The sequence below is a fragment of the Taudactylus pleione genome, unplaced genomic scaffold, assembly GCF_031769625.1.
Source record: "Taudactylus pleione unplaced genomic scaffold, aTauple2 ptg000248l, whole genome shotgun sequence".
Classification (NCBI taxonomy): domain Eukaryota; kingdom Metazoa; phylum Chordata; class Amphibia; order Anura; family Myobatrachidae; genus Taudactylus; species Taudactylus pleione.
The window spans coordinates 4,723,515-4,736,884 of NW_028284650.1; the positions used below are offsets into that span (position 1 = coordinate 4,723,515).

At 36.1% G+C, this 13,370-nt stretch overlaps 19 non-coding genes across 19 annotated transcripts; 9 read left to right on the top strand and 10 right to left on the bottom strand.

Moving 5' to 3' along the window:
• Positions 1–661: 661 nt before the first annotated feature.
• Positions 662–734, bottom strand: TRNAM-CAU (transfer RNA methionine (anticodon CAU)). The gene has a single exon. It is a non-coding gene; the product is annotated as a tRNA-Met (tRNA).
• A 117-nt stretch (positions 735–851) lies between these two features.
• Positions 852–923, top strand: TRNAE-UUC (transfer RNA glutamic acid (anticodon UUC)). Its single transcript has one exon. It is a non-coding gene; the product is annotated as a tRNA-Glu (tRNA).
• A 1,253-nt stretch (positions 924–2,176) lies between these two features.
• TRNAM-CAU (transfer RNA methionine (anticodon CAU)) lies at positions 2,177–2,249 on the bottom strand. The gene has a single exon. It is a non-coding gene; the product is annotated as a tRNA-Met (tRNA).
• A 117-nt stretch (positions 2,250–2,366) lies between these two features.
• TRNAE-UUC (transfer RNA glutamic acid (anticodon UUC)) lies at positions 2,367–2,438 on the top strand. The gene has a single exon. It is a non-coding gene; the product is annotated as a tRNA-Glu (tRNA).
• A 1,253-nt stretch (positions 2,439–3,691) lies between these two features.
• Positions 3,692–3,764, bottom strand: TRNAM-CAU (transfer RNA methionine (anticodon CAU)). The gene has a single exon. It is a non-coding gene; the product is annotated as a tRNA-Met (tRNA).
• A 117-nt stretch (positions 3,765–3,881) lies between these two features.
• On the top strand, positions 3,882–3,953 carry TRNAE-UUC (transfer RNA glutamic acid (anticodon UUC)). The gene has a single exon. It is a non-coding gene; the product is annotated as a tRNA-Glu (tRNA).
• Positions 3,954–4,856: 903 nt separating this feature from the next.
• Positions 4,857–4,929, bottom strand: TRNAM-CAU (transfer RNA methionine (anticodon CAU)). Its single transcript has one exon. It is a non-coding gene; the product is annotated as a tRNA-Met (tRNA).
• A 117-nt stretch (positions 4,930–5,046) lies between these two features.
• Positions 5,047–5,118, top strand: TRNAE-UUC (transfer RNA glutamic acid (anticodon UUC)). Its single transcript has one exon. It is a non-coding gene; the product is annotated as a tRNA-Glu (tRNA).
• A 1,244-nt stretch (positions 5,119–6,362) lies between these two features.
• TRNAM-CAU (transfer RNA methionine (anticodon CAU)) lies at positions 6,363–6,435 on the bottom strand. The gene has a single exon. It is a non-coding gene; the product is annotated as a tRNA-Met (tRNA).
• A 117-nt stretch (positions 6,436–6,552) lies between these two features.
• TRNAE-UUC (transfer RNA glutamic acid (anticodon UUC)) lies at positions 6,553–6,624 on the top strand. The gene has a single exon. It is a non-coding gene; the product is annotated as a tRNA-Glu (tRNA).
• Positions 6,625–7,877: 1,253 nt separating this feature from the next.
• On the bottom strand, positions 7,878–7,950 carry TRNAM-CAU (transfer RNA methionine (anticodon CAU)). The gene has a single exon. It is a non-coding gene; the product is annotated as a tRNA-Met (tRNA).
• Positions 7,951–8,067: 117 nt separating this feature from the next.
• Positions 8,068–8,139, top strand: TRNAE-UUC (transfer RNA glutamic acid (anticodon UUC)). The gene has a single exon. It is a non-coding gene; the product is annotated as a tRNA-Glu (tRNA).
• A 903-nt stretch (positions 8,140–9,042) lies between these two features.
• Positions 9,043–9,115, bottom strand: TRNAM-CAU (transfer RNA methionine (anticodon CAU)). The gene has a single exon. It is a non-coding gene; the product is annotated as a tRNA-Met (tRNA).
• Positions 9,116–9,232: 117 nt separating this feature from the next.
• TRNAE-UUC (transfer RNA glutamic acid (anticodon UUC)) lies at positions 9,233–9,304 on the top strand. Its single transcript has one exon. It is a non-coding gene; the product is annotated as a tRNA-Glu (tRNA).
• Positions 9,305–10,548: 1,244 nt separating this feature from the next.
• Positions 10,549–10,621, bottom strand: TRNAM-CAU (transfer RNA methionine (anticodon CAU)). The gene has a single exon. It is a non-coding gene; the product is annotated as a tRNA-Met (tRNA).
• Positions 10,622–10,738: 117 nt separating this feature from the next.
• Positions 10,739–10,810, top strand: TRNAE-UUC (transfer RNA glutamic acid (anticodon UUC)). The gene has a single exon. It is a non-coding gene; the product is annotated as a tRNA-Glu (tRNA).
• Positions 10,811–12,054: 1,244 nt separating this feature from the next.
• Positions 12,055–12,127, bottom strand: TRNAM-CAU (transfer RNA methionine (anticodon CAU)). The gene has a single exon. It is a non-coding gene; the product is annotated as a tRNA-Met (tRNA).
• Positions 12,128–12,245: 118 nt separating this feature from the next.
• TRNAE-UUC (transfer RNA glutamic acid (anticodon UUC)) lies at positions 12,246–12,317 on the top strand. Its single transcript has one exon. It is a non-coding gene; the product is annotated as a tRNA-Glu (tRNA).
• A 903-nt stretch (positions 12,318–13,220) lies between these two features.
• TRNAM-CAU (transfer RNA methionine (anticodon CAU)) lies at positions 13,221–13,293 on the bottom strand. The gene has a single exon. It is a non-coding gene; the product is annotated as a tRNA-Met (tRNA).
• Positions 13,294–13,370: the final 77 nt, after the last annotated feature.

The window sequence follows — 13,370 nt, forward strand, 5'->3', positions numbered from 1 at the left end:
CAAAGCTCTGAGGGAATAAAATCACAAAGAAGACTAGAACAATGCCTTGTGCTCCACTTTCTTCTGTATTGATTCCAATTCTGAGAAATAAATTATCACAATTCCCACTATTCTTGCTCTGAAATCATTCAGAAATAAACAAAAGATTGAGGGCACATGTCATCTTAGAAACAGAAAACTCCACCAATTCTTAGAGGAAAAATTTCCAAATGTTCTATCAATATTGTAAGTAACAGAATAGAGGCTTGGAGATTGCAATGTACCTCTATCAGGGCAAAAAGCATGAAACACAAAATAAAAAATTGTTGTAAATGTGATAAGTGATTTGAACACACCTTTGCCATTAATTAAGGTCTAAAATCCATTGGCGGTAAGATTTCTGAGGACAAAGTTTTGACTATGACCATGAAAAATGATTTCTATTAACTATTTTATATAAATAGGGTCCATCTTGGACAAATTATTTGATATCTTTTCTGATATTGCTGGTCTGAAATCTATTAGTGGTCACGTGAGTTATGAAAGCTTATTTTGAAAAAAAAAAAGCAGAATACTCCACTCAACAAGAAAGGTAAAATTTGAATGCAGTCAAGTTTGTTAGACAAAGTGCTGCATCTCTTAGATTGCAATGCCATGCTCTCAAAACAAACATCAATAAAAATGCCCTGTGTGAGGATTGAACTCACGACCTTCAGATTATGAGACTGACGCGCTACCTACTGCGCTAACAAGGCTCCTGCCTTATTTACTTCATTTTTGAAATGGTGGGATTATTTTTGTTTAACAAAATAATGTCAGTGAAATGTTTTTTTTTATATTATATGAAACAGTGAAGGACGCAATCGACATCTTCCCATATGGTCTAGCGGTTAGGATTCCTGGTTTTCACCCAGGCGGCCCGGGTTCGACTCCCGGTATGGGAATACAACCCTATTTCTGTTTTAAGACAGATTCAAAAACAGAGGACCAAAAGATAATAATTGCAGCCAAGTGTTTCCTTCTGTCTGATTGGTACCTGATGTGGTCCCAATTGCACATGTGTGTTGCTTCTTCCAGTTATGACAATATTTATGCCATTATCATTTGTCTTTAACTGAAGACAGGTAAAATTTAAGATGTCCTGAATCTTTGTGAGAAATGGAATTGTGGCTCTTTGATTGCATTGCAAAGCTCTGAGGGAATAAAATCACAAAGAAGACTAGAACAATGCCTTGTGCTCCACTTTCTTCTGTATTGATTCCAATTCTGAGAAATAAATTATCACAATTCCCACTATTCTTGCTCTGAAATCATTCAGAAATAAACAAAAGATTGAGGGCACATGTCATCTTAGAAACAGAAAACTCCACCAATTCTTAGAGGAAAAATTTCCAAATGTTCTATCAATATTGTAAGTAACAGAATAGAGGCTTGGAGATTGCAATGTACCTCTATCAGGGCAAAAAGCATGAAACACAAAATAAAAAATTGTTGTAAATGTGATAAGTGATTTGAACACACCTTTGCCATTAATTAAGGTCTAAAATCCATTGGCGGTAAGATTTCTGAGGACAAAGTTTTGACTATGACCATGAAAAATGATTTCTATTAACTATTTTATATAAATAGGGTCCATCTTGGACAAATTATTTGATATCTTTTCTGATATTGCTGGTCTGAAATCTATTAGTGGTCACGTGAGTTATGAAAGCTTATTTTGAAAAAAAAAAAACAGAATACTCCACTCAACAAGAAAGGTAAAATTTGAATGCAGTCAAGTTTGTTAGACAAAGTGCTGCATCTCTTATGGAGCGTACACACGGTCAGATTTGTCAGACTTGTCAGATTTGTCAGATGAACGACTGAACGACTAAACGATTTGAACGATTTGACCAAAGTTTTGAACGATTTGAACGATTTGAACGATTGAACGATTTTTGACTGCATTAAAATGAATGGAATCGTCCAAGTCTGACTGCAAACCCATCAGATGTCAGATATCGTTATCTGACAAACGGGAACGCGCATCGTTGATCGTCCATCGTTCAGGCATGTCAGATATGAACGATTTTCCTTCAGATATGAACGACTGAACGATTTTTAAATCGTTATCGTCCATATCTGAAGAAAAAATCTGATCGTGTGTATGCACCATTAGATTGCAATGCCATGCTCTCAAAACAAACATCAATAAAAATGCCCTGTGTGAGGATTGAACTCATGACCTTCAGATTATGAGACTGACGCGCTACCTACTGCGCTAACAAGGCTCCTGCCTTATTTACTTCATTTTTGAAATGGTGGGATTATTTTTGTTTAACAAAATAATGTCAGTGAAATGTTTTTTTTTATATTATATGAAACAGTGAAGGACGCAATCGACATCTTCCCATATGGTCTAGCGGTTAGGATTCCTGGTTTTCACCCAGGCGGCCCGGGTTCGACTCCCGGTATGGGAATACAACCTTATTGCTGTTTTAAGACAGATTCAAAAACAGAGGACCAAAAGATAATAATTGCAGCCAAGTGTTTCCTTCTGTCTGATTGGTACCTGATGTGGTCCCAATTGCACATGTGTGTTGCTTCTTCCAGTTATGACAATATTTATGCCATTATCATTTGTCTTTAACTGAAGACAGGTAAAATTTAAGATGTCCTGAATCTTTGTGAGAAATGGAATTGTGGCTCTTTGATTGCATTGCAAAGCTCTGAGGGAATAAAATCACAAAGAAGACTAGAACAATGCCTTGTGCTCCACTTTCTTCTGTATTGATTCCAATTCTGAGAAATAAATTATCACAATTCCCACTATTCTTGCTCTGAAATCATTCAGAAATAAACAAAAGATTGAGGGCACATGTCATCTTAGAAACAGAAAACTCCACCAATTCTTAGAGGAAAAATTTCCAAATGTTCTATCAATATTGTAAGTAACAGAATAGAGGCTTGGAGATTGCAATGTACCTCTATCAGGGCAAAAAGCATGAAACACAAAATAAAAAATTGTTGTAAATGTGATAAGTGATTTGAACACACCTTTGCCATTAATTAAGGTCTAAAATCCATTGGCGGTAAGATTTCTGAGGACAAAGTTTTGACTATGACCATGAAAAATGATTTCTATTAACTATTTTATATAAATAGGGTCCATCTTGGACAAATTATTTGATATCTTTTCTGATATTGCTGGTCTGAAATCTATTAGTGGTCACGTGAGTTATGAAAGCTTATTTTGAAAAAAAAAAAACAGAATACTCCACTCAACAAGAAAGGTAAAATTTGAATGCAGTCAAGTTTGTTAGACAAAGTGCTGCATCTCTTATGGAGCGTACACACGGTCAGATTTGTCAGACTTGTCAGATTTGTCAGATGAACGACTGAACGACTAAACGATTTGAACGATTTGACCAAAGTTTTGAACGATTTGAACGATTTGAACGATTGAACGATTTTTGACTGCATTAAAATGAATGGAATCGTCCAAGTCTGACTGCAAACCCATCAGATGTCAGATATCGTTATCTGACAAACGGGAACGCGCATCGTTGATCGTCCATCGTTCAGGCATGTCAGATATGAACGATTTTCCTTCAGATATGAACGACTGAACGATTTTTAAATCGTTATCGTCCATATCTGAAGAAAAAATCTGATCGTGTGTATGCACCATTAGATTGCAATGCCATGCTCTCAAAACAAACATCAATAAAAATGCCCTGTGTGAGGATTGAACTCATGACCTTCAGATTATGAGACTGACGCGCTACCTACTGCGCTAACAAGGCTCCTGCCTTATTTACTTCATTTTTGAAATGGTGGGATTATTTTTGTTTAACAAAATAATGTCAGTGAAATGTTTTTTTTTATATTATATGAAACAGTGAAGGACGCAATCGACATCTTCCCATATGGTCTAGCGGTTAGGATTCCTGGTTTTCACCCAGGCGGCCCGGGTTCGACTCCCGGTATGGGAATACAACCTTATTGCTGTTTTAAGACAGATTCAAAAACAGAGGACCAAAAGATAATAATTGCAGCCAAGTGTTTCCTTCTGTCTGATTGGTACCTGATGTGGTCCCAATTGCACATGTGTGTTGCTTCTTCCAGTTATGACAATATTTATGCCATTATCATTTGTCTTTAACTGAAGACAGGTAAAATTTAAGATGTCCTGAATCTTTGTGAGAAATGGAATTGTGGCTCTTTGATTGCATTGCAAAGCTCTGAGGGAATAAAATCACAAAGAAGACTAGAACAATGCCTTGTGCTCCACTTTCTTCTGTATTGATTCCAATTCTGAGAAATAAATTATCACAATTCCCACTATTCTTGCTCTGAAATCATTCAGAAATAAACAAAAGATTGAGGGCACATGTCATCTTAGAAACAGAAAACTCCACCAATTCTTAGAGGAAAAATTTCCAAATGTTCTATCAATATTGTAAGTAACAGAATAGAGGCTTGGAGATTGCAATGTACCTCTATCAGGGCAAAAAGCATGAAACACAAAATAAAAAATTGTTGTAAATGTGATAAGTGATTTGAACACACCTTTGCCATTAATTAAGGTCTAAAATCCATTGGCGGTAAGATTTCTGAGGACAAAGTTTTGACTATGACCATGAAAAATGATTTCTATTAACTATTTTATATAAATAGGGTCCATCTTGGACAAATTATTTGATATCTTTTCTGATATTGCTGGTCTGAAATCTATTAGTGGTCACGTGAGTTATGAAAGCTTATTTTGAAAAAAAAAAAGCAGAATACTCCACTCAACAAGAAAGGTAAAATTTGAATGCAGTCAAGTTTGTTAGACAAAGTGCTGCATCTCTTAGATTGCAATGCCATGCTCTCAAAACAAACATCAATAAAAATGCCCTGTGTGAGGATTGAACTCACGACCTTCAGATTATGAGACTGACGCGCTACCTACTGCGCTAACAAGGCTCCTGCCTTATTTACTTCATTTTTGAAATGGTGGGATTATTTTTGTTTAACAAAATAATGTCAGTGAAATGTTTTTTTTTATATTATATGAAACAGTGAAGGACGCAATCGACATCTTCCCATATGGTCTAGCGGTTAGGATTCCTGGTTTTCACCCAGGCGGCCCGGGTTCGACTCCCGGTATGGGAATACAACCCTATTTCTGTTTTAAGACAGATTCAAAAACAGAGGACCAAAAGATAATAATTGCAGCCAAGTGTTTCCTTCTGTCTGATTGGTACCTGATGTGGTCCCAATTGCACATGTGTGTTGCTTCTTCCAGTTATGACAATATTTATGCCATTATCATTTGTCTTTAACTGAAGACAGGTAAAATTTAAGATGTCCTGAATCTTTGTGAGAAATGGAATTGTGGCTCTTTGATTGCATTGCAAAGCTCTGAGGGAATAAAATCACAAAGAAGACTAGAACAATGCCTTGTGCTCCACTTTCTTCTGTATTGATTCCAATTCTGAGAAATAAATTATCACAATTCCCACTATTCTTGCTCTGAAATCATTCAGAAATAAACAAAAGATTGAGGGCACATGTCATCTTAGAAACAGAAAACTCCACCAATTCTTAGAGGAAAAATTTCCAAATGTTCTATCAATATTGTAAGTAACAGAATAGAGGCTTGGAGATTGCAATGTACCTCTATCAGGGCAAAAAGCATGAAACACAAAATAAAAAATTGTTGTAAATGTGATAAGTGATTTGAACACACCTTTGCCATTAATTAAGGTCTAAAATCCATTGGCGGTAAGATTTCTGAGGACAAAGTTTTGACTATGACCATGAAAAATGATTTCTATTAACTATTTTATATAAATAGGGTCCATCTTGGACAAATTATTTGATATCTTTTCTGATATTGCTGGTCTGAAATCTATTAGTGGTCACGTGAGTTATGAAAGCTTATTTTGAAAAAAAAAAAACAGAATACTCCACTCAACAAGAAAGGTAAAATTTGAATGCAGTCAAGTTTGTTAGACAAAGTGCTGCATCTCTTATGGAGCGTACACACGGTCAGATTTGTCAGACTTGTCAGATGAACGACTGAACGACTAAACGATTTGAACGATTTGACCAAAGTTTTGAACGATTTGAACGATTTGAACGATTGAACGATTTTTGACTGCATTAAAATGAATGGAATCGTCCAAGTCTGACTGCAAACCCATCAGATGTCAGATATCGTTATCTGACAAACGGGAACGCGCATCGTTGATCGTCCATCGTTCAGGCATGTCAGATATGAACGATTTTCCTTCAGATATGAACGACTGAACGATTTTTAAATCGTTATCGTCCATATCTGAAGAAAAAATCTGATCGTGTGTATGCACCATTAGATTGCAATGCCATGCTCTCAAAACAAACATCAATAAAAATGCCCTGTGTGAGGATTGAACTCACGACCTTCAGATTATGAGACTGACGCGCTACCTACTGCGCTAACAAGGCTCCTGCCTTATTTACTTCATTTTTGAAATGGTGGGATTATTTTTGTTTAACAAAATAATGTCAGTGAAATGTTTTTTTTTATATTATATGAAACAGTGAAGGACGCAATCGACATCTTCCCATATGGTCTAGCGGTTAGGATTCCTGGTTTTCACCCAGGCGGCCCGGGTTCGACTCCCGGTATGGGAATACAACCTTATTGCTGTTTTAAGACAGATTCAAAAACAGAGGACCAAAAGATAATAATTGCAGCCAAGTGTTTCCTTCTGTCTGATTGGTACCTGATGTGGTCCCAATTGCACATGTGTGTTGCTTCTTCCAGTTATGACAATATTTATGCCATTATCATTTGTCTTTAACTGAAGACAGGTAAAATTTAAGATGTCCTGAATCTTTGTGAGAAATGGAATTGTGGCTCTTTGATTGCATTGCAAAGCTCTGAGGGAATAAAATCACAAAGAAGACTAGAACAATGCCTTGTGCTCCACTTTCTTCTGTATTGATTCCAATTCTGAGAAATAAATTATCACAATTCCCACTATTCTTGCTCTGAAATCATTCAGAAATAAACAAAAGATTGAGGGCACATGTCATCTTAGAAACAGAAAACTCCACCAATTCTTAGAGGAAAAATTTCCAAATGTTCTATCAATATTGTAAGTAACAGAATAGAGGCTTGGAGATTGCAATGTACCTCTATCAGGGCAAAAAGCATGAAACACAAAATAAAAAATTGTTGTAAATGTGATAAGTGATTTGAACACACCTTTGCCATTAATTAAGGTCTAAAATCCATTGGCGGTAAGATTTCTGAGGACAAAGTTTTGACTATGACCATGAAAAATGATTTCTATTAACTATTTTATATAAATAGGGTCCATCTTGGACAAATTATTTGATATCTTTTCTGATATTGCTGGTCTGAAATCTATTAGTGGTCACGTGAGTTATGAAAGCTTATTTTGAAAAAAAAAAAACAGAATACTCCACTCAACAAGAAAGGTAAAATTTGAATGCAGTCAAGTTTGTTAGACAAAGTGCTGCATCTCTTATGGAGCGTACACACGGTCAGATTTGTCAGACTTGTCAGATTTGTCAGATGAACGACTGAACGACTAAACGATTTGAACGATTTGACCAAAGTTTTGAACGATTTGAACGATTTGAACGATTGAACGATTTTTGACTGCATTAAAATGAATGGAATCGTCCAAGTCTGACTGCAAACCCATCAGATGTCAGATATCGTTATCTGACAAACGGGAACGCGCATCGTTGATCGTCCATCGTTCAGGCATGTCAGATATGAACGATTTTCCTTCAGATATGAACGACTGAACGATTTTTAAATCGTTATCGTCCATATCTGAAGAAAAAATCTGATCGTGTGTATGCACCATTAGATTGCAATGCCATGCTCTCAAAACAAACATCAATAAAAATGCCCTGTGTGAGGATTGAACTCATGACCTTCAGATTATGAGACTGACGCGCTACCTACTGCGCTAACAAGGCTCCTGCCTTATTTACTTCATTTTTGAAATGGTGGGATTATTTTTGTTTAACAAAATAATGTCAGTGAAATGTTTTTTTTTATATTATATGAAACAGTGAAGGACGCAATCGACATCTTCCCATATGGTCTAGCGGTTAGGATTCCTGGTTTTCACCCAGGCGGCCCGGGTTCGACTCCCGGTATGGGAATACAACCTTATTGCTGTTTTAAGACAGATTCAAAAACAGAGGACCAAAAGATAATAATTGCAGCCAAGTGTTTCCTTCTGTCTGATTGGTACCTGATGTGGTCCCAATTGCACATGTGTGTTGCTTCTTCCAGTTATGACAATATTTATGCCATTATCATTTGTCTTTAACTGAAGACAGGTAAAATTTAAGATGTCCTGAATCTTTGTGAGAAATGGAATTGTGGCTCTTTGATTGCATTGCAAAGCTCTGAGGGAATAAAATCACAAAGAAGACTAGAACAATGCCTTGTGCTCCACTTTCTTCTGTATTGATTCCAATTCTGAGAAATAAATTATCACAATTCCCACTATTCTTGCTCTGAAATCATTCAGAAATAAACAAAAGATTGAGGGCACATGTCATCTTAGAAACAGAAAACTCCACCAATTCTTAGAGGAAAAATTTCCAAATGTTCTATCAATATTGTAAGTAACAGAATAGAGGCTTGGAGATTGCAATGTACCTCTATCAGGGCAAAAAGCATGAAACACAAAATAAAAAATTGTTGTAAATGTGATAAGTGATTTGAACACACCTTTGCCATTAATTAAGGTCTAAAATCCATTGGCGGTAAGATTTCTGAGGACAAAGTTTTGACTATGACCATGAAAAATGATTTCTATTAACTATTTTATATAAATAGGGTCCATCTTGGACAAATTATTTGATATCTTTTCTGATATTGCTGGTCTGAAATCTATTAGTGGTCACGTGAGTTATGAAAGCTTATTTTGAAAAAAAAAAAGCAGAATACTCCACTCAACAAGAAAGGTAAAATTTGAATGCAGTCAAGTTTGTTAGACAAAGTGCTGCATCTCTTAGATTGCAATGCCATGCTCTCAAAACAAACATCAATAAAAATGCCCTGTGTGAGGATTGAACTCACGACCTTCAGATTATGAGACTGACGCGCTACCTACTGCGCTAACAAGGCTCCTGCCTTATTTACTTCATTTTTGAAATGGTGGGATTATTTTTGTTTAACAAAATAATGTCAGTGAAATGTTTTTTTTTATATTATATGAAACAGTGAAGGACGCAATCGACATCTTCCCATATGGTCTAGCGGTTAGGATTCCTGGTTTTCACCCAGGCGGCCCGGGTTCGACTCCCGGTATGGGAATACAACCCTATTTCTGTTTTAAGACAGATTCAAAAACAGAGGACCAAAAGATAATAATTGCAGCCAAGTGTTTCCTTCTGTCTGATTGGTACCTGATGTGGTCCCAATTGCACATGTGTGTTGCTTCTTCCAGTTATGACAATATTTATGCCATTATCATTTGTCTTTAACTGAAGACAGGTAAAATTTAAGATGTCCTGAATCTTTGTGAGAAATGGAATTGTGGCTCTTTGATTGCATTGCAAAGCTCTGAGGGAATAAAATCACAAAGAAGACTAGAACAATGCCTTGTGCTCCACTTTCTTCTGTATTGATTCCAATTCTGAGAAATAAATTATCACAATTCCCACTATTCTTGCTCTGAAATCATTCAGAAATAAACAAAAGATTGAGGGCACATGTCATCTTAGAAACAGAAAACTCCACCAATTCTTAGAGGAAAAATTTCCAAATGTTCTATCAATATTGTAAGTAACAGAATAGAGGCTTGGAGATTGCAATGTACCTCTATCAGGGCAAAAAGCATGAAACACAAAATAAAAAATTGTTGTAAATGTGATAAGTGATTTGAACACACCTTTGCCATTAATTAAGGTCTAAAATCCATTGGCGGTAAGATTTCTGAGGACAAAGTTTTGACTATGACCATGAAAAATGATTTCTATTAACTATTTTATATAAATAGGGTCCATCTTGGACAAATTATTTGATATCTTTTCTGATATTGCTGGTCTGAAATCTATTAGTGGTCACGTGAGTTATGAAAGCTTATTTTGAAAAAAAAAAAACAGAATACTCCACTCAACAAGAAAGGTAAAATTTGAATGCAGTCAAGTTTGTTAGACAAAGTGCTGCATCTCTTATGGAGCGTACACACGGTCAGATTTGTCAGACTTGTCAGATGAACGACTGAACGACTAAACGATTTGAACGATTTGACCAAAGTTTTGAACGATTTGAACGATTTGAACGATTGAACGATTTTTGACTGCATTAAAATGAATGGAATCGTCCAAGTCTGACTGCAAACCCATCAGATGTCAGATATCGTTATCTGACAAACGGGAACGCGCATCGTTGATCGTCCATCGTTCAGGCATGTCAGATATGAACGATTTTCCTTCAGATATGAACGACTGAACGATTTTTAAATCGTTATCGTCCATATCTGAAGAAAAAATCTGATCGTGTGTATGCACCATTAGATTGCAATGCCATGCTCTCAAAACAAACATCAATAAAAATGCCCTGTGTGAGGATTGAACTCACGACCTTCAGATTATGAGACTGACGCGCTACCTACTGCGCTAACAAGGCTCCTGCCTTATTTACTTCATTTTTGAAATGGTGGGATTATTTTTGTTTAACAAAATAATGTCAGTGAAATGTTTTTTTTTATATTATATGAAACAGTGAAGGACGCAATCGACATCTTCCCATATGGTCTAGCGGTTAGGATTCCTGGTTTTCACCCAGGCGGCCCGGGTTCGACTCCCGGTATGGGAATACAACCTTATTGCTGTTTTAAGACAGATTCAAAAACAGAGGACCAAAAGATAATAATTGCAGCCAAGTGTTTCCTTCTGTCTGATTGGTACCTGATGTGGTCCCAATTGCACATGTGTGTTGCTTCTTCCAGTTATGACAATATTTATGCCATTATCATTTGTCTTTAACTGAAGACAGGTAAAATTTAAGATGTCCTGAATCTTTGTGAGAAATGGAATTGTGGCTCTTTGATTGCATTGCAAAGCTCTGAGGGAATAAAATCACAAAGAAGACTAGAACAATGCCTTGTGCTCCACTTTCTTCTGTATTGATTCCAATTCTGAGAAATAAATTATCACAATTCCCACTATTCTTGCTCTGAAATCATTCAGAAATAAACAAAAGATTGAGGGCACATGTCATCTTAGAAACAGAAAACTCCACCAATTCTTAGAGGAAAAATTTCCAAATGTTCTATCAATATTGTAAGTAACAGAATAGAGGCTTGGAGATTGCAATGTACCTCTATCAGGGCAAAAAGCATGAAACACAAAATAAAAAATTGTTGTAAATGTGATAAGTGATTTGAACACACCTTTGCCATTAATTAAGGTCTAAAATCCATTGGCGGTAAGATTTCTGAGGACAAAGTTTTGACTATGACCATGAAAAATGATTTCTATTAACTATTTTATATAAATAGGGTCCATCTTGGACAAATTATTTGATATCTTTTCTGATATTGCTGGTCTGAAATCTATTAGTGGTCACGTGAGTTATGAAAGCTTATTTTGAAAAAAAAAAAACAGAATACTCCACTCAACAAGAAAGGTAAAATTTGAATGCAGTCAAGTTTGTTAGACAAAGTGCTGCATCTCTTATGGAGCGTACACACGGTCAGATTTGTCAGACTTGTCAGATTTGTCAGATGAACGACTGAACGACTAAACGATTTGAACGATTTGACCAAAGTTTTGAACGATTTGAACGATTGAACGATTTTTGACTGCATTAAAATGAATGGAATCGTCCAAGTCTGACTGCAAACCCATCAGATGTCAGATATCGTTATCTGACAAACGGGAACGCGCATCGTTGATCGTCCATCGTTCAGGCATGTCAGATATGAACGATTTTCCTTCAGATATGAACGACTGAACGATTTTTAAATCGTTATCGTCCATATCTGAAGAAAAAATCTGATCGTGTGTATGCACCATTAGATTGCAATGCCATGCTCTCAAAACAAACATCAATAAAAATGCCCTGTGTGAGGATTGAACTCACGACCTTCAGATTATGAGACTGACGCGCTACCTACTGCGCTAACAAGGCTCCTGCCTTATTTACTTCATTTTTGAAATGGTGGGATTATTTTTGTTTAACAAAATAATGTCAGTGAAATGTTTTTTTTTTATATTATATGAAACAGTGAAGGACGCAATCGACATCTTCCCATATGGTCTAGCGGTTAGGATTCCTGGTTTTCACCCAGGTGGCCCGGGTTCGACTCCCGGTATGGGAATACAACCCTATTTCTGTTTTAAGACAGATTCAAAAACAGAGGACCAAAAGATAATAATTGCAGCCAAGTGTTTCCTTCTGTCTGATTGGTACCTGATGTGGTCCCAATTGCACATGTGTGTTGCTTCTTCCAGTTATGACAATATTTATGCCATTATCATTTGTCTTTAACTGAAGACAGGTAAAATTTAAGATGTCCTGAATCTTTGTGAGAAATGGAATTGTGGCTCTTTGATTGCATTGCAAAGCTCTGAGGGAATAAAATCACAAAGAAGACTAGAACAATGCCTTGTGCTCCACTTTCTTCTGTATTGATTCCAATTCTGAGAAATAAATTATCACAATTCCCACTATTCTTGCTCTGAAATCATTCAGAAATAAACAAAAGATTGAGGGCACATGTCATCTTAGAAACAGAAAACTCCACCAATTCTTAGAGGAAAAATTTCCAAATGTTCTATCAATATTGTAAGTAACAGAATAGAGGCTTGGAGATTGCAATGTACCTCTATCAGGGCAAAAAGCATGAAACACAAAATAAAAAATTGTTGTAAATGTGATAAGTGATTTGAACACACCTTTGCCATTAATTAAGGTCTAAAATCCATTGGCGGTAAGATTTCTGAGGACAAAGTTTTGACTATGACCATGAAAAATGATTTCTATTAACTATTTTATATAAATAGGGTCCATCTTGGACAAATTATTTGATATCTTTTCTGATATTGCTGGTCTGAAATCTATTAGTGGTCACGTGAGTTATGAAAGCTTATTTTGAAAAAAAAAAAGCAGAATACTCCACTCAACAAGAAAGGTAAAATTTGAATGCAGTCAAGTTTGTTAGACAAAGTGCTGCATCTCTTAGATTGCAATGCCATGCTCTCAAAACAAACATCAATAAAAATGCCCTGTGTGAGGATTGAACTCACGACCTTCAGATTATGAGACTGACGCGCTACCTACTGCGCTAACAAGGCTCCTGCCTTATTTACTTCATTTTTGAAATGGTGGGATTATTTTTGTTTAACAAAATAATGTCAGTGAAATGTTTTTT